Source organism: Bubalus kerabau, chromosome 3 (assembly GCF_029407905.1).
Source record: "Bubalus kerabau isolate K-KA32 ecotype Philippines breed swamp buffalo chromosome 3, PCC_UOA_SB_1v2, whole genome shotgun sequence".
NCBI classification, from domain to species: Eukaryota; Metazoa; Chordata; class Mammalia; order Artiodactyla; family Bovidae; genus Bubalus; species Bubalus kerabau.
The window spans coordinates 173,706,374-173,732,680 of NC_073626.1; the positions used below are offsets into that span (position 1 = coordinate 173,706,374).

Genomic DNA, 26,307 nt, shown 5'->3' on the forward strand with positions numbered 1-26,307 from the left:
ATGATCTGTAGCTCACCAGGCTCCTCTGTCCACAGGAATTCTCCAGGCAAGAATACTGCAGTGGGTTGCCATGCCCTCCTCCAGGGGATCTTCCAAACCTAGGGATTGAACCTGTGTCTCTTATGTCTTCTGAATTGGCAGGCGGGTTCTTTACCACTGGCCCCATCAGGGAAATCCAAACAAAAACCCCATGTCTGGAAATAGGTATTTTCAGACTGAAAACTTGCTCTTCTCTGCAGATAGATGGCCTGGCTGGTAGGGAAGATGTTGGCCAATATTTTCGAACAGAGTTCAGGGATGATTTTTCTTCAAGAACAAAACTATGACACCTGAACCAGGTGAGTGAGTTCACTGTCTATCTTTTCTCTCCATGGTTGAATACTTGCCATCCATAATATTTAGACAAAAGTATAAATGCTTTTACAGCTTCTGACAAGATAACACTGGTGAATATGATGCTTGATATTTAGTCAAAAATTCTCAGGGACAGAATCAGGCAGTGGGAAGCCCCAGGCTTCCACCTCATGCCTGTCTGCAGGGCCCAGCCCTGTGGATGGACTCCTTGCAGTGGCAGGAGAGATTCTAAGCTGGTAGCCAGAAAAAAGCCTGATCCAAAGAGGGGAAAACAGGAAGGCGGAGCTAAGATGCAGATCTGAGAGGGGTGCTTGAACAGAGCTCTTGAGGACAGGGTCGACATCTGAGGACAGCTCTTGATGACATGTGGCTTCATGGTGGTATCCATAGCACCCAGGCCTCTGCTAGGTACCTTGTAATATATCTTATTGATGATGTATAAGGTAATTGTCTTTATCCTCATCTCACAGATGAGGAAACAGAGACTTGACCAAGTGGTCTGCTCGAGGCCATAGGATGTCAGTGGTAGATGTGGGATTCAAATCTTCCTGATCTAATGTACCTGGTTGTCTTCACACAGAGCATACACCATGAAAATGTTAATTGGATGGATAGATGGATGATGGATGTTGGGATGGAGGAAACTGGTAACAGAGAGAGGAGCTGGGTGCTGTTGGGAGACTTATTCACCAGCTTCTCTTTAGTATCTCTTAAATTTTGCACTAGGTGAATGTATTACTTTATAAAATGAATATATGAAATAACAAGGATTTATATCTTCCGGGTGGAATGTAGGTGGCACTAGTGGTAAAGAACCCATCCGGCAATGCAGGAGACAAAAGAGTCATGGGTTTGATCCTTGGGTTGGGAAAATCTCCTGGAGGAGAGCATAGCAACCCACTCTAGTATGCTTGCCTGGAGAATCTCCATGGACAGAGGAGCCTGGAGGGCTATGGTCCATAGGGTTGTAAAGAGTCAGACATGAATGAAGCAATGTAGCACACACACAAGTAGAATAAAAGGCCACTCCTGAAAGATTAAAAATCAGCTTAGCTTCAGTTTTCATTTCTTCCCAAAATAGTCTAAGCAGCAAGATGCCCTGGCTGTTGTTTCACTCCTGTACATTACGAATAAATGAGACAAACAGAGACAGGAAATTGTTTATGGCAAGAATGACAGAAAATGGTTAATATTACACTTAAAAAATAATTTCGTTGGTCTATTTATTTTTGGCTGTGCTGGGTCTTCGTTGCTGCACAGGCTTTTCTCTAGTTGCAGCAAGCAGGGGCTACTCTTCAGTTGTGGTGCAGGGGCTTCTCACTGTGGCGGCTTCTCCTGTTGCTGAGCACAGGCTCTCGGGTACGTGGGCTCAGTAGCTGTGGCTCCCAGGCTCTAGAGCACAGGCTCAAGAGTTGTGGCACATGGGCTTAGTTGCTCCGTGGCTTATGGGGTCTTCCTGCATGAGGGATGGAATCCGTGTCTCCCACAAAGGCAGGCAGATTCTTTACATCAAACCTCCAGGAAAGCCCAATATTACACTTTAATAGGAGATTTTACAGATTATTTGGATTGAAGGTCTTAATAGAGAATTGGGTAAACTCATGAAAAAAATATACTCAGAAGAAAATACATTTAGAGTATCTAAGATAAGCCTAATAAGTAAAAATTAAGTTATTGATTAGAGCAAAACGTTGGAAATACTCTAAGAATCTAACAATATGCTATAATTATTCTGGTCAAATAGCTACTGGAAAATTCATGTAGGATACTACACATTTACTTTGATGCCATAGAATTGTATTTGTTGACATGTTGATGTGAATATCTTCAAGTTTTTAAAGTGAAAAAGTTACAAAACACTGTTGAAGTATATTCTACTGGAGGACTCACTTTTCAGTTTTCAATTTCAGAACTTAGAATAAAGCCACAGTAGTCGTGACAATGTGGCACAGGCACGAAGATAGATAAATGGGCTAGAATTGAGCCCAGAAATAAATCTATATATGTTAATTGATTTTGACAAGGATGATAAGATCATTCAATGGGAAAAAATAGTCTTTTGAACACTGGGACAACTGGATAACTGTATTCAAACAAGTGAAGTTAGACCTCTACCTCACTTCACATACAAAAATTTATTCAAAATGGATCAAAAATCCAAACATGTGTGCTAAAAGCATAAAATACTTGGAAGAAAACATAGGTATAAATTTTCATGACCTTGCATTAGGCAACAGTTTTTCTTAAGATATGATACACTGCTGCTGCTGCTGCTAAGTCGCTTCACTCGTGTCCAGTTCTGTGCGACCCCATAGATGGCAGCCCACCAGGCTCCCCTGTCCCTGGGATTCTCCAGGCAAGAACACTGGAGTGGGTTGCCATTTCCTCCTCCAATGCATGAAAGTGAAATGTGAAAGTGAAGTCGCTCAGTCGTGCCCGACTCTTAGCGACCCCATGGACTGCAGCCCACCAGCCTCCTCCATCCATGGGATTTTCCAGGCAAGAGTACTGGAATGGGGTGCCATTGCCTTCTCCGTATGATACACTAAGGACAAGCAACCAAACGAAAAATAGATAATTTGGACTTCACCAAGCTTAAAGCTTACTTTTCATCAAAGGACATTATTAAGGTAGTGAAAAGACAACAGTCCAGATGAGAGAAAATATTTGTAAAAAATATATTTGATAAGAACCTAGAATCCAGAATACATAAAGAATTCTTACAATCCAGCAACAAAAAGACAACCCAATTAAAAATGAGCAAAGGACTTGAATAGAAAGGTCTCCAAAGAAGATATACAAATGGTCAATAAACATCATTACTGGCCGTTATGGAAATGCAAATTAAAACTACAGTGAGATGCCACTTTACTAGATAGTACTGCATTCGAATGACTGCATTTAAAAAATGGAAAATAACAAATGTTGTCGAGGTTGTGGAGAAATCGGGACACTTATACATTGTTGGTGGAAATATAAAATGGCACTGTTATGATATGACCCAGTCCATATGACCAAGCAATTTTACTCCTATATATATATGCCCTAAAGAATTGAAAATGTATGTTCATGCAAAAACTTGTACTTGAATGTTCATAGTAGCTCTATTCATAACAGCCAAAAACTGGAAACAACCCAAATGTCCATTAACTGATGGACAAAGAAAATCTGATATATATATATGAATATGATTTTATGATAAAAAAGAATGAATCAGCGATCATATTATAATGTGGCTGAATCTTGAAAACATTATGCTAAGATAAATGGTTTTTCCAGTAGTCATGTATGGATGTGAGAGTTGGACCATAAAGAAAGCTGAGTGCCGAAGAATTGATGCTTTTGAACTGTGGTATTGGAGAAGACTCTTGAGAGTCCCTTGGACTGTAAGGAAATTAAACCAGTCCATCCTAAAGGAAATCAGTCCTGAATATTCATTGGAAGGACTGATGCTGAAGCTGAAACTACAATACTCTGGCCACCTGATGCGAAGAACTGACTCATTAGAAAAGACCCTGATGGTGGGAAAGATTGAAGGCAGGAGGAGAAAGGGATGACAGAGGATGAGATGGTTGGATGGCATCACTGACTCAATGGACATGAGTTTGAGGAAGCTCCGGGAGTTGGCAATGAACAGGGAAGACTGGTGTGCTGCAGTCCACTGGGTCACAAAGAGTCGGACACGACTGAGCGACTGAACTGAACTGAAGCTAAAGAAGCCAATCATAAAGGGTCATATATTGTATGATTCCATTTACATAAAATGTCCAGAATAGGGAAATTCATAGAAAAAAAAGTAGATTGTGATTGCCTAGGGCTGGAAGGATGGGAGGGAAATGATGGCATGGGATTTCTTTTTTGGTGTGGTTAAAATGTTCTAAAATTTATTGTGGTGATGGTTGTACAACCCTGTGACTATACTATGAAGAACCAAATTGTACACTCTAAAATGGTGAATTTTTTATGTGAATTATATCTGTTTAAATTTTCAAAAAAGTATATTTCAATCTAAATCCAAATGTATGTGTACCTACCTACGAATGTATGTATGTGTGTTTGTACGTATCTATCTACCTACAGGGGCTTGCCCGGTGGCTCAGTGGTAAAGAATCTGCCTGCCAATGCAGGAGATGGAAGAGATGCAGGTTTGATCCTTGGCTGGGGAGGATCCCCTGGAGTAGGAAATGGCAACCCACTCCAGTATTCCTGCCTGAAAATTTTCCTGGGCAGAGAAGCCTGGTGGGCGAAGGTTCTCGGGGTCACAAAGAGTTGGACATGACTAACACACATTCACTGGAGAAGGCAATGGTACCCACTCCAGTACTCTTGCCTGGAAAATCCCATGGATGGAGGAGCCTGGTGGGCTGCAGTCCATGAGGTCGCTGAGAGTCAGACACGACTGAGCGACTTCACTTTCACATTTCACTTTCATGCATTGGAGAAGGAAATGGCAACCCACTCCAGTATTCTTGCCTGGAGAATCCCAGGGACGGGGGAGCCTGGTGGGCTGCCGTCTATGGGGTCGCAGAGTCGGACACTACTGAAGCGATTTAGCAGCAGCAGCAGCAGCAGCAACACACATTCACACATCTACTTACCAGTCTATCTCATTTTGGGTATTGGAATTACACCTACATTTTGAGTTGCTTCTTCATGTGAATATTTATAATTTATATAACAAAGAAAAAAATAAAAGAAAACCCTAAAATATACACGGAACTGCTAAGATACAATTTGTAAAAGAAGGGATGGAAAATAGTTGCACTTTGTGCAGCTCTGCAACATAAAGATATGGTACTAGTAACAGAATAAAGTGAAAACAAACGCACAAAAGTGGTAAAACTACGTAGGAGGTAAAATTTGTAAAACTTTTTTTGTGTTATAATCTTTACCTTTACAAGTGCGCAGAAAGTGAACATATCTGTCTTAAATGAATTGAGGTTTTGTTTATTAACTTGCTATTGAAAATGTTAATGACAACAATATCAAGTCTAGATGCTTTTTCCAAAAAATTCACTCAGTCATTCTACCAATCTTCATTGAATAGGTTTTAGATATTTCTTTTTTCCCCCCTACACTTGTTATTTTGTATTGGGGTATAGCTGATGAACAAGCAATGTTGTGAGAGTTTCAGATGAACAGCGAAGGGACTCACCCATACATATACATGTATCTACTCTTCCCCAGATTTTCCATATTTCCTGTGGATTTTTCCTTTTGCTCATCTTTTCCTGATGTTTTGAATTTTCTTCTTGTTTGGTTTTATTCAAAGTTATTAATTCCTTTTAATTTTAAAATGTATTCAATTTTAACTTTGAATTGTATTTCTTAATAATTGAAACATTTTTGTGTTTATATAGTCTTTAGGTTTTTGTACGTCTTATATTCTCTTGGCTACTTAATCGACTGTACTTGTAGTTTGAAAATATTATATTAGTTCATTTTTAATTGTTTTGCATCTTAGCAGATATTCTTATTTTCCAATTAATTTATTTGATTTCATATTTATTCTTGTTCCTTTAAAAATTTGTTACTTATATCTTTTAAAAAAATTTAGGTGTAAATTTAGTTGATATTTTTTTCCCTTTTTCTTTCTCGTTACCATAAGCCCAAAAGATACCAGAATTCTCTCAATGCAGCTTTAACTGTGTATCCAGTATCTCTTTTTTTGTTTGTCTTTTAAATAACATTCCCATATTTGGTGTTGCCTTTTCAACCTATTAATAATTGTTCCATCACAGAACTTTCTTCCATTCTTGCCTGGTCATGTGCATATAGGTGGCATACCGGTTTTCTCTCCAATTTTATTGTCTGAGAAAGTATGTGTAAAATCTTTGTGTGCTAGGTCGCTTCAGTCATGTCCGACTATTTGCGACCCTATAGATGTAGCCTGCCAGGCCCCTCTGTCCATGCGATTCTCCAGGCAAGAATACTGGAGTGGGTTGCCATACCTTCCTCCATGGGCTCTTCCAGCCCAGGGATCGAACCCGTGTCTCTTATATCTCCTGCACTGGCTGGCGAGTTCTTTACCACTCATGCTAGAATCTTTGTTTATCTATTGTGAATATCTTCATCTTCAAAATTGCAGTTCATTTCTGTGAAAGCCTAATACACATTTGAGAAAGCTCCCTATTTCCCAATTTTTCCCTTTTGGATCAGATCCTCTATAATCACCATTTTGTAGAAGAGAAAAGGAGGCCCCCTCACCACCACCCCAAGGTGTACGGACTTGCTGACAATCCCTCAGCAGGGCTGGGTCAGAGCCTGTCTTGGGGGCCAATGAATGGAGTATTGTGGAGAGTTTCTGCCAGCAAGCTCCAACAGCACCCTGCCTTTGCTGGCGCTCCGTTCTGTTGAAAAGCTACAGAGCAGGGGGGCCTTGGGCCAAACAGCTTGTTTTGCCGGACTTCCCCTGCAGCCTCCCTGCTGTTCACAGCATTATATTGACCTGCTGTCTCAGGCTTCTCCTTGGCCCTGCCTGAAGAAGGGATTATTTCCTAGGATGCTAGCTTCTCATGAAAACAGTCCTCCAGTGGGTCCTGCCATTGATGTTCAGGGCATGCCTGGGTTTGCTGGAATCCTGGGATGAACACAACTTATTCAGTCAAGCTGGGACCCGCTACTCTTGCTTTTGTGCAAGCCTGACTTATCTGAGTCAGGCTTTTAAATTATTCTGTCCTTTTTCTTTAAAAAATTTTTTTTAAAAAACAAGATTCATAGGTGTGGATTTGTCTTTTTAATCCAGTCTATTATTCTATTTTTTTAAATAGGAGAATTTAGTCCCTTTACATGTAATCTTATAATTGTTCTAATTGTATTACTTTGTATTTTTCTCAGTTAATAAAATTGTTTTCTCTTTAACTTAAAATAGGATTTCTTTTGGATGCTGTGTTTTTTGATTCATTTAACTAAGATCAAATGTAACATTTTCTGAACAACTCAGCTTCCCTATGTTTTCACTATATTTTCATTTATCCATCAAGTGACTGTGCACATTTCTTTTTATCTGTTCTAATTTAAAAAACGTTTTTCTTATAAATAGATTCAGAATTCTTTTTGTCATTCTCTCAGCTTCTTCAAGTCCTCTTTGGTCAAATCCTCTTGGTTTGGTTTTGGCCTTTAGAAAAGTTAAATATTTAATGACAACCATAGCTTTATGTCATTGCTTTTCAGAGTAGGATATGCATATCCATGGAGACAGGCTATAATATAGTGCATGAAACTATCACTTCTCCCTTCACTGAAATTTTGTTCCCCTCTCCTCCAGTAAGTCTGCACTATGCACACACACACACATTCCCCACCCACTTCAGCCCCTAAGAAAGGTATATACTTGAGTAGCCCTAATTCTACTGGGTGATTCTCTTTCCCTTGCTTAGCTGATTGGCTCCAGTAGACCCCCTAGCCCAACTCATAGACTGGCCTGAGCCGTTCAATAAGATGTTTTCTCTCTAGAATTCTAGAATTCAGAGACTCAATCAGGGTTGGACACTGAAAAAGGAGAAACAGATTTACCGGTCACTGAAACTGTTCCCCACCCCCACCCCACACATGAGTCCTTGGAGGAATGTTGATATCTGAAAAAAATATATATCGGGTTTGGTTAGGAAGAGAAAGTGCCAAGGAGAACTTTGGTAGGCTACAGTGTCTGCTCTAAAAGGAAGAATAAAAGCTTCTTATGTCAATTAAGACCATCATTTACAAGATACTTGGCTATTTTATACTTCTAAAAGCAACTACTATATAGGATAACTACGTGTTAAATAATATTAACAAACACATGTATTTTACTATGTGCCAGGCACTGTTCTAGGTCCTTTACATATATTGACTCATTCAAATCTCACATAAGCCTTATGAGATGTTATCATTATCATCTCCATTCTACAGGTGAGGAAAATGGAGACACAGAGAGGTTGGTTGACTTGCCCAAGGTCACACAGCAAGTAATTGGAGGAGTTGGATTTGAACCCAGCAGTTTGGTAACCCATGCCTTAAGTGCTATGCCACACTGGTGCTGTATCAGAGTTGCAACTTGAGAGTGCCTTTTCTCTTACACCAGCTTCTTATGTGGCTGGTATCTAGCAGGACACAAGGCATAGAAGAAAAGTAAAATTCTGTCCTATACATATCTCCCTCTGCAGTAAATTCTCCAGCAAAGAAAAGTATAAGCATTCTGGATTTTGTGAATGAAATATGACTCTTTATTTTCTCATTTAAAGTGCAATGATTGTTAGATGATCTTTGCAGTTGCTGAGATATATGTATAATTCAAGTCCAAAACCAGAAAAAATATGCAAGATGGAAGATCAGAGAAATAAAAATCAAAATAAGATGATGAGGGAGTATAAAAATTAAGACAAATTTAAAGCTAAAGATGTGGAAATAAAAATTTAGGAAGAATAACACTGTAAATGAGAGCATTTTCTAAAATTCATATTTAAAGTAGCATATGTAAAATTAAAAAAAGAGATAAAAAGGCAAAAAACTATAAAAATTTAAAAAATAAACCTAAAAAGTTAAGAATAATATGTTAATGGAATCCTGATAAAATAAATAGTGAAAATATTTAAAAAGATGAAAATTTAAATAGAAGTTAGTAGGTTAAAGAGACATTAAGGCAAAAGCTAACACCTATGAGGCAAAAATGGGAATATTATAGAAGAATTTATTTCTTAAAAATTAGGATAAAAATAATACTATGAAGCTAGAAGGAAGACAAAAATGTAATTTTTTTTGAATTTAAAAAATCTTTGTATTTTTACTTTGACAATGAAAAACTATTAAGGATTTTTTTTGTAACTGCTGTATCACACACATGCATAGAAGAAATACACAGAATCAGCATCAGGATTAACAAAAGACAAAGGTCAGTAGGTCAAGACAAGAATGATAAGACATTAGATTCATGGATCAATAAGAAAAAATAGTCAAATAGGAAAAAAAATGAGAAAAAGCAATTCACTGAAGATGAAATGCAAATGACAGTGAGCATATAAAAAGCTGCCCAACCTCACTAATAATTGGAAAAATGCGAAGTAAAACAAAATAAGATTGTATTTTCAAGCATAGGACTAGCAGAAATTAAAAAGATTTATGATATCCAGAGCTGGCAGTGATAAGCACAAATACGCACTCTCATACACTGTTGGTGGGAGTATAAATTAATAAGCCTATTTTGAAGAGCATTTGGCAGTATCACAAAATTTCAATTTGTAACTTTTAGCCAACTAGAACTCTTTTCCACAGAAATACTTTCACATGAGAACAAACTTATGCACAGGATATTGAAAGCACCATTATTTATGATAGTGAAAATTGAATGCAAATGAAGTATCCTCCAATACAGAAATATTGAATCAATAATTACACATTTGTACAATAAAATATTATATAGATATTAAAAATAGTGAAGCTGACTTTCATGGATTGACTTGGAAAGATCTATAAAACATAGTGTTAAGGGAAAAAATTAAAAGCATATTGGGGATATAAATTTTTAAGATTAATTTAAAGTGAGATGAGAACAGCATCAGACTATAGACAGACTCCAAGTTGGAAATAGTGGTCTGGGTGATCTAGCTGCAGCAGTCTGGGAGGCTAAGAACAATTGATATGGTGATGGTGATATTTTCTGCTTACTCAAAGCCCTCTAAGCCCACCATACTCTGCCTGCACAGGTATGGACTTTATAATGCATCCCACAGCTGATCTGGGCTTGATCAGCTAGTGGTAAAGAACCTGCCTTCCAAGGCAGGTAGACGCAAAAGACGCTGGTTCGATCCCTGGGTTGGGAAGATCCCCTGGAGGAGGGCACGGCAACCCACTCCCAGTATTCTTGTCTGGAGAATCCCATGGACAGAGGAGCCTTTTAAGAAATAAATTCTTCTATAATCCCATGGACAGAGGGTCTCGAAGAGTCAGACACGACTGAAATGACTTAGCATGCATACACGCACAGCTGAGCTAAGCCCTTCCAAAGTCACACTCTCAAGCCAGCAAGCACTCTTTTACTTTGGTTGTGGGAATGTGTTCAATTCTCTTTTTTAAAAAAGTATTTATTTATTTGGCTGTGCCAGGCCTCAGCTGCATCATGTGGGATCTTCGATCTTCACTGTGGCACGTGGGATCTTTAGTTTCCGCATGCAAACTCTTAGTCCCTGCTGCTGCTGCTAAGTCACTTCAGTCGTGTCCGACTCTGTGCGACCCCATAGACGGAAGCTCACCAGGCTCCCCCGTCCCTGGGATTCTCCAGGCAAGAACACTGGAGTGGGTTGCCATTTCCTTCTCCAATGCATGAAAGTGAAAAGTGAAAGTGAAGTCGCTCAGTCGTGTCCGACCCTCAGTGACCCCATGGACTGCAGCCCACCAGGCTCCTCTGTCCATGGGATTTTCCAGGCAAGAGTACTGGAGTGGGGTGCCATTGCCTTGAGCAGGGATCAAACCCAGGTCCCCCGCATTGTGGAGTGTGGAGTTTTAGCCACTGGATTACCAGGGAAGTCCTGGAATATGTTCAATTCTACCTTAGATTTTTCTTTAACCTATTTGGTAGTCCTTTCACTATCTTTTAACTTCCTTCAAGGTAAAATTAGCAGGTGAAAGGCAATCAAAATGTGTTGTTGAATGAATTTATTCCATCCTATCTTCTTGAAGTTTTTGTGCTGTTTGGTCAGTACGTTGTTCAGACACACACACACACACACACACACAGAGCTTTAGTACCTTGCGTCATCTTTGAGGTTGTAATCCCTCTTACTGAACCCGAGTTGCTTGGTTATTTGCTCCTTTCACCACAACTGGTGGCAATGGAATTGGGTGGGGGAAATGACACAGTCTATAGGACTTGTTCTTGGACTAGGTTATTAGGGTGAGATGAGGGAAAGTGGAGTCAAGAGTGACTCCTGGGTGTCTGGCTTTGAGACAAGGTGGATGTTAGTAAAGGAGAAACCCAAGTTGGGGATGGTGGTGGTTAGGAATCAGGATTGGCACGGAAAGCTCTGGGGCAACAAAAACTTAGACTTCATAACAGATACAGTTCCTCCTAGGGCCAAAATGGAATTCTCCTGGAGGCAGCAGATGGCTCATCTCATATAAGAACCAGGCACAGTAACTCTGATCCTTCATTGATATCTTGGGTCTTGGGGGGCATTCCTCTAAGCCATTAACTGGCATCCATCAACCAGAGACCAGACAGACAACATCACTTGGAAACTTCCATGCCCATACCACTCTGAAAATAGAGAGTTCACCCACAATTCCCTGCAGTTCTCTAAGAATATGCCCTTCATAGCAATGATAAATTTCTACCTCTTGAGGCATCACTGAGATGTCCCAGAAGCCTAGCCAACTTGAGCCTAATAAATCACCCTGGCCCTTCAATAGAACACAGTTCTTTAGAATAGATGCTGTATTTAAGATTGCCAGGAGAATGTGGGGTGGGCTTTATCTTATACTTCATGTATTTGGGTTTCCTTTTTCCAGGTTACAAGTTGACTTTGTCCCTTCTTTTCACAAAAAATTAATTGATTTAACTTTCTTTTACTGAGTTATAACCATTTTCTGGGCTTCCCTGTTGACTCAGATGGTAAAGATTCCACCTGCGATGCAGGAGACCCGGGTTCAATCCCTGGGTTGGGAAGATGCCCTGGAGAAGGGAATGGTTACTCACTCCAGTATTCTTGCCTGGAGAATTCCATGGAAAGAGGAGTCTAGCAGGCTATAGTCCATGTGGTTGAAATTTCCATGGGGTTGATGTTGCTTCTAGGCCCTCTGGGCTGATATGTTGGGTGTTCTAAACTCTTCAGCTACACATTTAGAATTTCATAGTTTCTTTCCATGGATGCCTGGTCACATCCATTGTGGACAGATTTAGCAGTCTCTCAGAGAAGAATATTTCTCTCTCAGGCATACACGTGCACACACACACACACTGTAATATTTGTGATAATGAAAATCGATTGGAATTATGGACTGGGATATATGTTTGTGGGGCAAGCCTCTCATTTCAACTCACTCCAGAGTGTGTTGCGGTTACCCTTTGGCCTAAATGAAGAAGCCCAGGGTGCACTTCATTTAGACGACTTGGGGATATGTCTACCTAGCCCTGCAGCCTTCACACTGGCTGAAACCACACTTTCTGCCTGCAGCCCAATCTCAGTGAGATATCTGTTATGGACAAAAATTGTCCTTCTCTCCTATTCCTGTTTCTAATTATTTTTGGCTTCACTTCCCATTTCTGGCCCTGAAAGCCCAGCTTCTATGTTTTCAGTCCTTTATCTTTCTTCTGGATCTTCCCACCTCTGGCTCCACTGGGCTCTCTCCCATCTACTGAGTCCCTGGGCCTCCATCACACTCTGCTTCCTACCCTTGCTGAGTTTCTTCCACCTTCTACAGTTTGAATAGACAAGTAAGTTCTGCCCACAACACACCTTTGCTGAGGGTTTGGAAGGGACTTGTGTGAACATTAAAAATCAGAGGCACAGGGGTTCTTTTATTCTTTAAATAAACATCGATTGAGGCCTTTGCATGTGGCAGGCACTGTAGATGCAAGATTAAATAATATCTTCCACCTTCAAGGAGATTGGTTATTAGTAGAGGAATTCTGAAATTTTCAAATACAGTGACAGTGCTTTTAGATACATCAGGCATTCAGGAACAATTTAATGTTCTCTTTCCCTTGTTTCAACTAGGAGCATATGGTGGTGGACTCAATCACTACACAGATTCAAGTCATTGTCAACTTTGACAACCCAGTCCTGAATTTTGATTTTTCTATGGTCACCACTGGGCTCTGGATCCACACAGCATTTGACACTGGTGATCACCTCCTTACCGAAATTCTTCTGCTGTCTTCTCAGCAGTCTTTCAAACGAACACGCTGCCTGCTCTTTGGGTGTTCTTTTTCCTTTGTTCACACCTATGATATGTTTTCTAGGTTCCAGCCTTAACCATACTCTCTTCTCTACACAGTTTCCAGGGGAGGCCGTACATACCTTTCTTTCAGTGGGTTTCTCAACGGGGAGCCTACTCTCCTCCCTGGATCACTCTTCCCTACCCTTTTAACTTGGCTGAGGTCCCCACCCCTGGCTTTTCCCCACCTGAGTCTGGGTAGGCCCGCCTCGGGCTGGCTCCCCTACCTTTCTTCACTCTGAGCATCCCAGTCTGCAGGATACTGCCTGCCTGCCTGCCCTCCCACCCGCCTGTCCGTTCAGCAGGCAGGAACCACGCCTGGGTGGTCCACCTCGGTATCCCAAGGCCGGCCCTGCACCTAGCTAGCTCTGAGCAGGTGTAACCGAGCGTGGAGTAAGTCAAGGGATGAGTTAAAAAAAAAAAAAAAACAAACAACCTTGTCAGAGGAAAGGACCGGCGGGGCTACACCCGGGAGCTAGAAGCTGCAGGCTGGCGGCGTCGGGGGCGAGGATAGCGGGGGTTGGGGGGCTATAGGGGGATGGGAGGATAGGGGAGTGGGTGGTGTGAGACGCAGTTCAGCAGGGCACGGTACCGAAGACTGGGGCTGGGCGCGATCAGGAGCAGGGGCGGGAGGTCGCCCGTCAGCCGCTGGCCCGGGAGCAGGGGGCCGGCATCTAGAGCCACTGGCTACAGCCTGCCGCCGGGAGAGCCCTCCGCTCGGGCTCTGCTGCCGCCGCCGCAACAGAACTACCGCGGACCCACGGCCGCGGCCGCGCGCGCTCACCCCTGCGCTTCATTTTTGGCCCCTCCCGGCCACCGTTGCTCTCTACAATTCGGCGCCCGTGACCCGGAAGAGCATCCTCCTTAGCAACTGCGGGACGGCGGCGGTGCGGGCCTCCCGGGAGCCACGGTGAGGCCTCCCCGCCCCCTGCCCCCCCGCGCCCGCGCGCCCATCTCGACCCCTCCCCAGAACCGACCTCGGGGCTGGCCTTCAAGGCCACCGCAGCCTTCGGGGAGGTGGGGGCACCTGCGCCGGCGGCCAGGCGCAAGTGCTCTCTGTCTCTGGCATCGATTCCCCGGTCCTGGCGTCGCCTCTGCCCACCCAGCGCCCCCGGTTCAGGGCCCACCTGGTCTCTCAGGCCCGGCTCCTCGCGCCTGAGCCCCGCCGGCCCTCCCTTGTACCCAGTATGATGCCCCGGGAGGAAAAGTAGAGTTAAACAGCCTGTTGCTGTCGAGGGGACGCTTCCCGAGGTTCGGGTTACCTGTGAACGCGTTCTGTTGGGTCCCGATACAGATGTTTGGGATTGACAGGGGAGGGGCCCCCTAGGATTCCTGAGCAGCAGCGACTTTGCTGTAATACTTGATGTTTGCCTGTTGCTTTGCGCCTTCCAGAGTGGTATACTTTTATCTGCTTCGTTGATCGTCGAGCCTCATCTAGTTAAACATTTCGAACTGATCCTTTAGCTGGGGATTAGCTTTCTGGTTTTTAGTTTATTTGTGCTGTGCTGAGTCGAGTCGGAGTCTTTGCGACCCTATGGACTTGTAGCCCGCCAGGCTGCCCTGTCCATGGGGATTCTCCAGGCGAGAGTACTGGAGTAGGTTGCCATGCCCTCCTCCAAGGGATCTTCCCAACCCAGGTATGGAACCCAGGCCTCCCGCATTGCAGGCGGAATCTTTTACTGTCTGAGCTACCAGGGAATCCCAAGAATACTGGAGTGAGTAGCCTGTTCCTTCTGCAGGGGAACTTCCCAACCCAGAAATTGAACCGGGGTCTCCTGCATTGCCGGCAAATTCTTTACCAGCTGAGCTACCTGGGAATTTTAGTTTATTTAGTATTCTGTGAGTTAGATTTTGTGTCTTAACAGTTTTCTACAGAAGGACCTCTCCTTGGGACTGAGTAGATTTGGGGAAAAAAGACTCAAGTGACATTTACCACGTTGAAAAAGTAGGGACAGGTGTTGTTAATATCTCTGACTTACATTTGAAAACAGTTTCAACACAATAGTAAAATCCCAGCTGGCCTGTTTTCGACCCCCCCCACCCCCACCCCCCGCCTCCACCCCAGAAATTGGCAAAGTAAAATTTATATTAAAATACAAAGGACTGAAAACCTCCCTTAACTGAGTTTGAAGCAGTGGGACTAAGGATGCTCTAAGCCAGCAGTCCTAATCTTTTTGGCACCAGGGACTGGTTTCCTGAAGGTAATTTTTCTGGGGTTGCGTGGATGGCTTGGGGTTGATTCAAGTACATTACATTTATAGTGCCTTTTATTTCTAGTATTACATTATGATGTATAATGAAATGGGGCTTCCCAGGTGGCACTAGTGGTAAAGAACCCGCCTGCCAGTGTAGGAGACGTAAGCTAAGACATGCCGGATCGGTCCCTGGGTGGGAAAGAACCCCCGGAAGAGTACATGGCAACCCACTCCAGTACTCCTGCCTGGAGAATCCCATGGGCAGAGAAGCCTAGAGGGCTACAGTCTATAGGGTCGCAAAGAGTCGGCCGGGACTTAGCATGAATGCACATATAATGGAATAGTTTTACATATAATGGAATAGTTGTACAACTCACCATAATGCAGAATCAGTGGGAGCTCTGAGCTTGTTTTCCTGCAACTGGATGGTCCCATCTAGGGGTGATGGGGGACAATGACACCTGAAGTGTGTTGCTTATGTCAGTCTACTCCATAGTCTTGTTTTGGTTCGAGCTCCTGGGAGAATCGCATGTGGCTGCTGATCTGACAGGAGGTGAAGCTCAGGCTGTAATGGGAGCGATGGGAAGCCGCTGTAAATACACCGGAAGCTTCGCTTGCTTACCGGCTATTCACTTCCTGCTGTGCTGCCCAATTCCTAACAGGCCACAGACCCGTACCATGGGGTTTGGGGACCCCCTGCGCTAAGCCTTATTCGAACGTTATTGGATAACGACATTATAATTAATCCAATGGTAATGGAGATAAAACTGAGGCATATGAACAATTTTTGGAAATATTATTTGGGACTAAAATGCAGGAGTTTACATATCAAAATCCATTATTCAAAAGTATAATTTCATTTCAGTTCAGTAAGTATTTATTAAGTGCTTAGAGTGCTCAGTATTTGCTTAGAGACAGAAGGGCCAGGGAAATTTATACAGGCATTTGAGTTGACTTTCTTGTTTAAAGAGTTGAGTAGGGACTTTAGGCTCAGTTGCTTTGGGCGTCCTCCAAGATTGATTTGTGAAGATGCATAGACTCCTAAGGAGGCATTCTGTGATATTTTATTATTTTCTTATAGATTTGGTGCCCATTCACTTATTCAACAGGTATTTGAGTGCTTAGTTGGTACTAGGTGCTGAGTTTAGCATTGGAAATGGGGGAAGGTGAATGCATACAAGATCATTGTGCTCAGCAGATGCCAGCAGATTAACCACACGAATGTAAAACTGCAACAGTGACAAGTATTTGAGTTAGGGACATCCCAGAAGTGACATTTGATCTGAGATCTGAAGGATACACAGGAAAGGAAGAATGTTCCAGTCAGAACAAACGCAAGGGTAAAAAGACCCTGTGATGGCAGGGTTCATGGAGATGACTGGGGACTTAAGGTACAGGCCTATGTATGGATCAGGAAGCGTACAGAAGAACCTGGGGGGAGAGGGGGCTGGTGAAGTGGGCCAGAAGGTGCTGGGCCTTGCAAGCAGGTAGAAGAGTTTTTCTTTATTCTTGGTGTAAAGAGAAGCTTCCATACAGATTTTTAAAGATTTAATTTAATTTTAATTTATTTGGTCGCACCAGGTCTTCGTTGTGGCACACAGGATCTTTGATCTTTGTTGTGGCATGTGGGGTCTAGTTCCCTGACCAGGGATTGAACCTGGGCCCCTGCACTGGGAGCATAAGAGTCTTAGCCATTGGGCCACCAGGGAAGTCCCTGTACAGTTTTCCTTAGAGCCTTAGACTAGATCGTGGGTGGGGATGGCTCCATTAGATTGGGTTTGCTAGCCTGCTCTGTATTTTGTACCATCACTTAGTGTTTGTATTGTCTTCTTTTGGTTTTCTTGCTCCTTAAGTTTTATTGTAGTTAAGGAAACCTGCTTGTACCATTAGCAAGGTACGTCTACTTTTTTTTTTCCAATTAGGGAAAAAAGGAATTTTAGAGATTAGGACTGAACACTGAAGTTAGTCAATTTGAAATGTTTTTGCATTAGTATGACTGCCAGGGCACTAATTTCTGTGACTCTTTTTTTTCTAATTGTAGTTTAAAAAAATGCATAGTCTAAAATTTACCCTCTTGACCACTTTTAAGTATACAGTTAACTGTATTTACACTGTTGTGTAGCATTGCTCACCCTTTTTCGTCTTAAAAAAGCTAATCTCTGTACCCATTGAACAATTCCCTATTTCTCCTTCCCACCATCTCCTGGCAGCCACCATTCTCCTTTCTGTTATCATGATTTTGACTACTCCAGATACTTCAGAGGAGTGAAATTATACAAGATGTGTCCCCTGTACCTTCATATTCCTCCTCTGCACATGTCCTTCCTTCTCCCGTCAGTCAGTTCAAATCCTCCCTGTCCTTTTCCCTCTCGTTATGGCATGTATTTGCCCATGGCAAATACTTGGGTTCCCCTGCACAGTTTGATGAAAAAGCCATCAGAAAAGAAAAAGAACACGTTAAACTTTTTAGCTTGACTGATTTGAGACAAAGATTTGTGCTTATTTGTGAGTTTAATTACTGCTCAGTGGTTTTGAAAGAATCATATTTGTATCGCATTTTATAGTGTTCACCTTGCAACACTTACAGACCAGTTGATTTTAGGTATTGGATTGGAGATGATTTTGAGGTGGCTCAGTATTTTAAGTACAAAAAAGGTATAGCAGAGGATTTTCTTGTGTGGGGAAGATTTGTAAACTTTTGTTTTCAGTTTCCGCATTTATCCCAAACTTTGGTTTTCTGTAATGTTGACCAGCCTTAGAGGATCAGCCTCATAGGATCCAAGTTGCAGAGTGTCCTTTTATTTTAACCTTTAGAAGTATTTTGTTTTCTCTGGGGAGTTTCTGTAGGAAATGAAGCTCGTTTTCATTCAAATACTATCGAGCACATGTGCAAATCCCGCTATGGGCCTGGAATGGTTCTGTGACTCCCTCTGCGGTCTGGCCATCTGTGCCATTGTTGGCGATGTGAAGGAAGCGCAGGCAGAATTCTTGTTATCGCTGTTAGACTGAGGGTGGTGGGAGGTACACAGGATGCTCCTCTGTGTTGTGTCACAAGAGGTAGAGGATTTGACAACAAAAAGTTTTCAGAGAGCATTTAATTTGGAACCGTAGCAAGAACTGGATGCCCCAGAGCTGCAATTAGGTGATTAACTCATCGATTTAGTCAAGTGCAATCAACCACTAGTCCAAAAACACTCCCCACCCCCATTTTTAAAAATTGTGATAAAATACACAAAATCCAAAATTTGCCATCTTATCCATTTTCCGTGTGCTGTTCAGTGGTATTAAATATATTCATGATGTCTTGCAGTCATCATCATTCATCTCTAGAACTATTCATCCTGTAAAACTGAAACTCTTTACCCATTAAACCATGACTTCCTATTCTTCCCAGCCTCTGGCAACTATTCATCTACCTTCTGTCTCTGATCTTGAGTACTCTAAGTACCTCGTAAAAGTGGAATCACACAGTATTTGTCTTTTTGTGCACGTGTTCTCAGGGTTTGGGCTTCCCTAGTGCCTGCAATGCTGGAGACCCAGGTTCGATCCCTGGGTCGGGAAGATCCCCTGGAGAAGGGCACGGTCCTCCAGTAATCTTGCCTGGAGCATGCCATGGACAGAGGAGCCTGGCAGGCTATGGTCCATAAGGTTGCAAAGAGTTGGACACGACTGAAATGACTTGGCATGCACGACACATGAACCCATGTCTGATTTCACAGTCCATAATCCTTCCACAACTCTGCATTGTGCATGCTAAGTCGCTTCAGACTCTTTGCGACACTGTGGACCATAGCCCATCAGTCTCCTCTGTTCATGGAATTTCCCAGGCAAGAATACTGGAGTGGGTTGCCATACTCTCCTCCAGGGGATCTTCCCGACCCAGGGATCGAACCCTCATCTCTTAAGTCTCCTGCATTGGCAGGTGGGTTCTTTACCACTTGGAGAAGGTAATGGCAACCCACTTCAATATTCTTGCCTGGAGAATTCCATGGACAGAGGAGACTGGCGGGCTGTAGTCCATGGGGTCGCAAAGAGCTGGACATGACTGAGCAGCTAATACTTTTTTTTTTACCACTACCACCACCTGGGAATCCCACACTGAATCATCCTACTTCTCTAAACCAGGTTCTGATTTCAGCATGAATGCTAGATGTGTCAACATCAACCTGAGATCTAAGGGAACTGTAAGGAAAAGGGCAAGTAATGAAGTAGGTGGATACAATAGGAAGTCACCTGTTTCCTGTGGTTTGAAGAATCCTTCAAATGAAGGACAGTAATTGTTGGCGTATTTAATAGACTTGAGAGCTTGGGTGCCCAAACCAGGAGGAGGCAGGAAGTTATATAAAGCTAACTGAGGAACTTGGCTCTTTAGGTTCCTTTGCAGGATTCCTTTAATGAAACTGAATTGTTTCTGTCTCCCATTGGGCTTTGGTGAGGAAGAGGTTTCTAGTGATTGTTTAGGTGCTGAGGGATCTGCAGAGAATCTGCAAGCATTTCTGTGTAGCTTCATGTCTTTTAGAGAGCATTTCTCTGCGTGGGCATGGTTGCTTCTTCCTCTCTTTGCCATGGGCCGTTTTAGTCCGTTTTCGGGTGTCGGATATGAAACTGTAGTAGCAGTTGTACCAGGAAGGAGATAACACACATGGTTATTTTTGTTTAATCCGATTTAAGATCCATAATTTACATGCTTGTTATTCTTTTTAGTTATCTTACATTTAAAAAATGAAAATGTATTTGCACTGTTCATATATCTTTTGCTGCATTAAGACATTTGTTACCATGATTTACTGAATTTTGTCAGTTCAAATCAGTCTTCCTTAATATTTTGCAAGTAAAGATGCTCTGTGAATTTTTTAACTGTATGTTATTTGGGCTTCCCAGGTAGCTCATATGGTAAAGAATCTGCCTGCAATGCGGGAGGCCTGGGTTTGATCCCTGGATTGGGAAGATCCCCTGGAGAAGGGCATGACAACCCACGCCAGTATTCTTGCCTGGAGAATTCCATGAACAGAGAAACCTGGTGGGCTACAGTCCATGGGGTGTCAAAGATTCGGACACGATTGAGTGTCCGAATACACATACATTATTAGCAGGAAATACTTTTAATGATTGAATACAAACCAGTTTGGATCATGAAACATTATTAATTATTGGTTAAGACCATGTTTTTACAAAGCTGGTTTACTGAGATATCATCAACATATATAAACAGTACTTATTAAAAATTTGCAATTTATAAAATGTTGATAGATATATGTACTTATGAGACTGTCATCACAGACAGGATAGTGAACATATCCATCACCCCCAAAACTTTCATTACATCCTTGGCTCCTTGATCCCCATCCAAGACAACTACTGATTATTCTGTAATTATATATTAATTGTGTTTCCTAGAATGTTATATAAACGGAATCGTATAGTTTGTGGCTATGCTTCTTTCACTTAGTATGATTATTTTGATATTCATTCTTTAGTATGTCAGTAGTTGATTCTTCTTTAATGCTGAATACTATTCCTTTGAAGGGATATATTGCAGTTTATTGATACAGTCACCTATTGTTGGACATATTGGTCATTTCCAGTTTTTAGTTGGTAACAAATGAGGTTGTTATGAAAATTTGTGTACCAGTCTTTCTGTATGGATATATACTTTCATTTCTCTTGGTTAAGCACATAGAAGTAAAATGGCTAGATCATGTGGTAGGAACATACTTAACTTTTAAAGAAACTGTCAAAATTTTCCAAAGTGGCTGTACTCTTTTGCTTTACCACCAGCAGTGTATAAGAGGTCCAATTCTTCCACATCCTTGCCAACACTTGGGATGGTCAGTCTTTTCAATTTTAGTCTTTCTTATAGATGTGGAATGGTATCTCATTGTGATTTTAAATTGTATTTCTCTAAGGACTAAGATGTTGTGTGTCTTTTCATGAGCTTATTTCCTATCCATATAACTTCTTTGGTGAAATGGACAAAAAATGGTTTGTCCATTTTTGATTGGGTGTGTTTTCTTATCACTGATTTTTACAAGTTCTTTATATATTCTGGATGTATATCCTTTTTCAGACACAGGATTTGCAAATGTTTTCTCTTCAGTTCAATCCAGTCTCTCAGCTGTGTCTGACTCTGTGAACCCATGGACTGCAGCATGCCAGGCTTCCCTGTCTATCACCAACTCCCGGAGCTTACTCAAACTCATGTCCATCAAGTCAGTGATGCCATCCAACCATCTCATCCTCTGTTGTCCCCTTCTCCTCCTGCCTTTAATCCTTCCCAGCATCAGGGTCTTTTCCAGTGAGTCAGTTCTTCCCATCAGGTGGACAAAGTATTGGAATTTCAGCTTAAGCATCAACTGAATTAGAAGCTGAATATTCAGCTTCTAATGAATATTCAGGACTGATTTCCTTTAGGATTGACTGGTTTGATATCCTTGCAGTCCAAGGGACTCTCAAGAGTCTTCTCCAACACCACAGTTCAAAAGCATCAATTCTTTGGCACTCAGCTTTCTTTATGGTCCAACTCTCACATGCATACATGATTACTGGAAAAACCATAGCTTTGATTAGACGGACCTTTGTTGGCAAACTAAAGTCCTGCTTTTCAACATGCTGTCTAGGTTGGTCATAGCTTTTCTTCCAAGAAGCAAGCATCTTTTAATATCATGGCTGCAGTCATCATCTGCAGTGGTTTTGGATCCCAAGAAAATAAGTCCATCACTGTTTCCATTGTTTCCCCATCTATTTGCCATGAAGTGATGGGGCCAGATGCCATGATCTTAATTTTTTGAATGTTGAGTTTTAAGCCAGCTTTTTCACTCTTCTCTTTTACTTTCATTAAGAGACTCTTTAATTTCTCTTCACTTTCTGCCATAAAAGTGGTATCATCTGCATTATCTAAGGTTATTGATATTTCTCCTGGCAATCTTAATTCCGGCTTGTGGTTCCTCCAGCCTGGCATTTTGCATGATGTACTCTGCATTTAAGTTAAATAAGCAGGGCGACAATATACAGCCTTGACGTACTCCTTTCCTAATTTGGAACCAGTCAGTTGTTCCATGTCCAGTTCTAACTGTTGCTTCTTGACCTGCATACAGATTTCTCAGGAGGCAGGTAAGGTGGTCTAGTATTCCCATCTCTTGAAGAATTTTCCACAGTTTGTTGTAATACACAGTCAAAAGCTTTGGCGTAGTGAATAAAGCAGTAGTAGATATTTTTCTGGAACTCTCTTGCTTTTTCGCTGATCCAGCAGATATTGGCAATTTGATCTCTGGTTCCTCTGCCTTTTCTAAATCCAGCTTAAATATCTGGAATTTCACTGTTCACATACTGTTGAAGCCTGGCTTGGAGAATTTTGAGCATTACTTTGCTAGTGTGTGAGATGCATGCAATTGTGCAGTAGTTTGAACGTTCTTTGGCATTGCCTTTCTTTGGGATTGGAATGAAAATGGACCTTTTCCAGTCCTGTGGCCACTGCTGAGTTTTCCAAATTTGCTGGCATATTGAGTGAAACACTTTCACAACATCATCTTTTAGGATTTGAAATAGCTCAACTGAAATTCCATCACCTTCTCTAGCTTTGTTTGTAGTGATGCTTCCTAAGGCCCGCTTGATTCTGCATTCTAGGATGTCTGGCTCTAGATGAGTGATCACACTATTGTGGTTATCTGAGTCATGAAGATCTTTTTTGTATAGTTCTTCTGTGTATTCTTTCCACCTCTTCTTAATATCTTCTGCTTCTGTTAGGTCTATACTGTTTCTGTCCTTTATTGTGCCTATGTTTGCATGAAATTTTCTTGATGTGATCTCTAGTCTTACCCATTCTGTTGTCTTCCTCTATTTCTTTGCGTTGATCACTGAGGAAGGCTTTCTTATCTCTCCTTGCTATTCTTTGGAACTCTGCATTCAAATGGGTATACCTTTCCTTTTCTCCTTTGCCTTTTGCATCTCTTCTTTTCTCAGCTATTTTTAAGACCTCCTCAGACAACCATTTTGCCTTTTTGCATTTCTTTTTCTTGGGGATGGTCTTGATCACCACCCTCTGCACAGTGTCTTAAACTTGTGTCCATAGTTCTTCAGGCACTCTATCAGATCTAATCCCTTGAATCTATTTGTCACTTCCGAATAGAGTTCATGATGTGAGCCACAATCAGCTCCTGGTCTTGTTTTTGCTGACTATAGAGCTTTTCCATCTTCGGCTGCAAAGAATGTAATCAATCTGATTTTGGTATTGACCACCTGGTGATGTCCATGTGTAGAGTCGTCTCTTGTGTCATTGGAAGAGGGTGTTTCCTATGACCAGTGTGTTCTCTTGGCAAAACTGTTAGCTTTGCCCTGCTTCATTTTGTGTTCCAAGGCCAAACTTGTTTGTTAGTCCAGTTATCTTTTGACTTTCTGCTTTTGTATTCCAGCCCCCTGTGGTGAAAAGGACATCTTTTTTTGGTGTTAGTTCTAGAATGTCTTGTAGGTCTTCATAGAACCTTTCAGCTTCTTCAGCATCAGTGGTTGGGGGACAGCCTTGGGTTACTGTAATATTGAATGGTTTGCCTTGAAAATGAACAGAGATCATTCTTGCACCCAAGTACTACTGCATTTCAGACTCTGGTTGACTGTGAGGGCTACTCCATTTCTTCGAAGGGATTCTTGCCCACAAGAATTTAATTTAATTTAATTCATCTGAATTAAATTCACGCATTCTGGTCCATTTTAGTTCACTGATTCCTAAAATGTTGATGTTCACTCTTGCCATCTCCTGTTTGATCACTGCCAATTTACCTTGATTCATGGACCTAACATTCCAGGTTCCTATGCAGTATTGCTCTTTACAGCATCGGACTTTACTTCTATCACCAGTCATATCCACAACTGGGTGTTGTTTCACTTTGACTCCGTCTCTTCATTCTTTCTGGAGTTATTTCTCCACTCTTCTCCAGTAGCATATTGGGCACCTACCGACCTGGGGAGTTCATCTTTCAGTGTCATATCTCTTTGCCTTTTCATACTGTTCATGGGGTTCTGAAGGCAAGAATACTGAAGTGGTTTGACATTTCTTTCTCCAGTGGACCATGTTTTGTCAGAACTCTCCAAAATGATGACTTTTGAAGAGCAGTTCTTAATTTTGATGAAGTCCAACTTAACAATTTTTTCTTTTATGGATTCTGCTTTTCTTGTTTAAAAAGTTTCTTTAGCTATTTTCACAATAATATGTTTGTGATATGTTCTAGAAGTTTTAGTTTTAGATTTTACCCTATATCCCTGGTGGCTCAGATGGTAAAGAATCCGCCTGCAATGCAGGAGATCTGGGTTTGACCTGGGTCAGAAGTATCCCCTGGAGAAGGGAATGGCAAGCTACTCCAGTATTCTCGCCTGAAGAATTTCATGGACAGAGAAACCTGGCGGGCTACAGTCCATGGGTTTGCAAAGAGTCTGACGGGACTAAGTGACCAATACTTTCACTTTACTGTAGACTTGTGATCTACTTTCAGTTCATTTTTATACATAGTGCAAGGTATGGATCAGAGTTCATTTTTAAGTATATGGAATCTGATTGTTCTAGAACTGTTTGTTGAAAAGACTATATTTTCACTAAATTCCCTTGTACCTAGGTTATACCTCAGTTGAAAATTTATATATATCTTTGGTTCTGTTTCTGGACTTTTTTTGTTTTCATTCATCTGTTGGTCTGTATTGATGCCAGTACTTCACTGATTTGATTACTATAGCTTTGTAAAAAAGACTTGAAGTCAGGCAGTGTAAGTCCTTCAGCTTTGCTGTTCTTTCCGCAGACTTTGGCTTTTTGAGGTCCTTTTCATTTCATATTAATTTTATAATCAGCTTGTCAGCTTTTCAAAAAACTCTGCTTGAGAATTTGATTCAGGTTGTATTGTGTCTATCAGTAATTTGGGGAGAATTGCCATCTTAATGCGGAGAAGGCAATGGCACCCCACTCCAGTACTCTTGCCTGGAAAATCCCATGGATGGAGGAGCCTGGTAGGCTGCAGTCCATGGGGTCGCTAAGAGTCGGACATGACTGAGCAACTTCACTTTCACTTTTCACTTTCGTGCATTGGAGAAGGAAATGGCAACCCACTCCAGTGTTCTTGCCTGGAGAATCCCAGGGACGGGGGAGCCTGGTGGGCTGCCGTCTATGGGGTCGCACAGAGTCGGACACGACTGAAGCGACTTAGCAGCAGCCATCTTAATGTAATCTCTCTAGTTGTGGCATACAGGCTTAGTGGTTGTAGTGCATGGGTTTTAGTTGCTTTGCAGCATGTGGGATCTTAGTTCTCAGACCAGGGATTGAACCTGTGTCCCATCCCCTGCATTGCAAGGCAGATTCTTGACCCTTGGACCAGCAAGGAGGTCCCCAACACAGCTTTTTTATATATCTTGTCATTTCAACTGCTGCATGCTTCTGATTCAGTGATGTAGACTTTAAAATTTCCCTTCATTCCTTAGTACAGTCTTGCACATAATTCATTCCTAGGTTTATTGATTGATTGATAGCAGTTTCTTACATAACACTCTTCAGTTCAGTCGCTCAGTACTGTCTGACTCTTTTTAAGACCCTATGGACAGAAGCACACCAGGCTTCCCTGTCCATCACCAACTCCCAGAGCTTGCTCAAACTCATGTCCATCGAGTCAGTGATGCCATCCAACCATCTCATCCTCTGTCGTCCCCTTCTCCTCCTGCCTTTAATCCTTCCCAGCATCAGTCTCTTTTCCAATGAGTCAGTTCTTTGCATCATTTGGCCAAAGTATTGGAGTTTCAGCTTTAGCATCAGTCCTTCCAATGAGTATTCAGGACTCATTTCCTTTAAGATTGACTGGTTTGATCTCCTTGCAGTCCA

At 41.9% G+C, this 26,307-nt stretch overlaps 1 protein-coding gene and 1 long non-coding RNA gene across 13 annotated transcripts in view; one reads left to right on the forward strand and one right to left on the reverse strand.

Moving 5' to 3' along the window:
• DIS3L2 (DIS3 like 3'-5' exoribonuclease 2) overlaps positions 1–26,307 on the forward strand; it is a 392,221-nt gene that overhangs the window by 18,517 nt on the left and 347,397 nt on the right. For 10 of the 12 annotated variants that reach the window (XR_008712208.1, XR_008712209.1, XM_055573738.1 and 7 more), the window contains exon 1: positions 14,047–14,173. The exons of 1 other annotated variant lie outside the window; for it this stretch is intronic. The gene's annotated coding sequence lies outside the window, so the exon portion shown is untranslated. Of the gene's footprint in view, positions 1–14,046; positions 14,174–14,403; positions 14,515–26,307 lie in introns of those variants that run through there. One more of the 12 variants, XM_055573740.1, reaches the window with a different exon arrangement.
• On the reverse strand, positions 1,530–15,940 carry LOC129646876 (uncharacterized). Its single transcript, XR_008712210.1, has 3 exons — positions 15,836–15,940; positions 14,526–14,697; positions 1,530–1,810 (listed from the first exon to the last, which is right to left on the reverse strand). It is a non-coding gene; the product is annotated as an uncharacterized LOC129646876 (long non-coding RNA).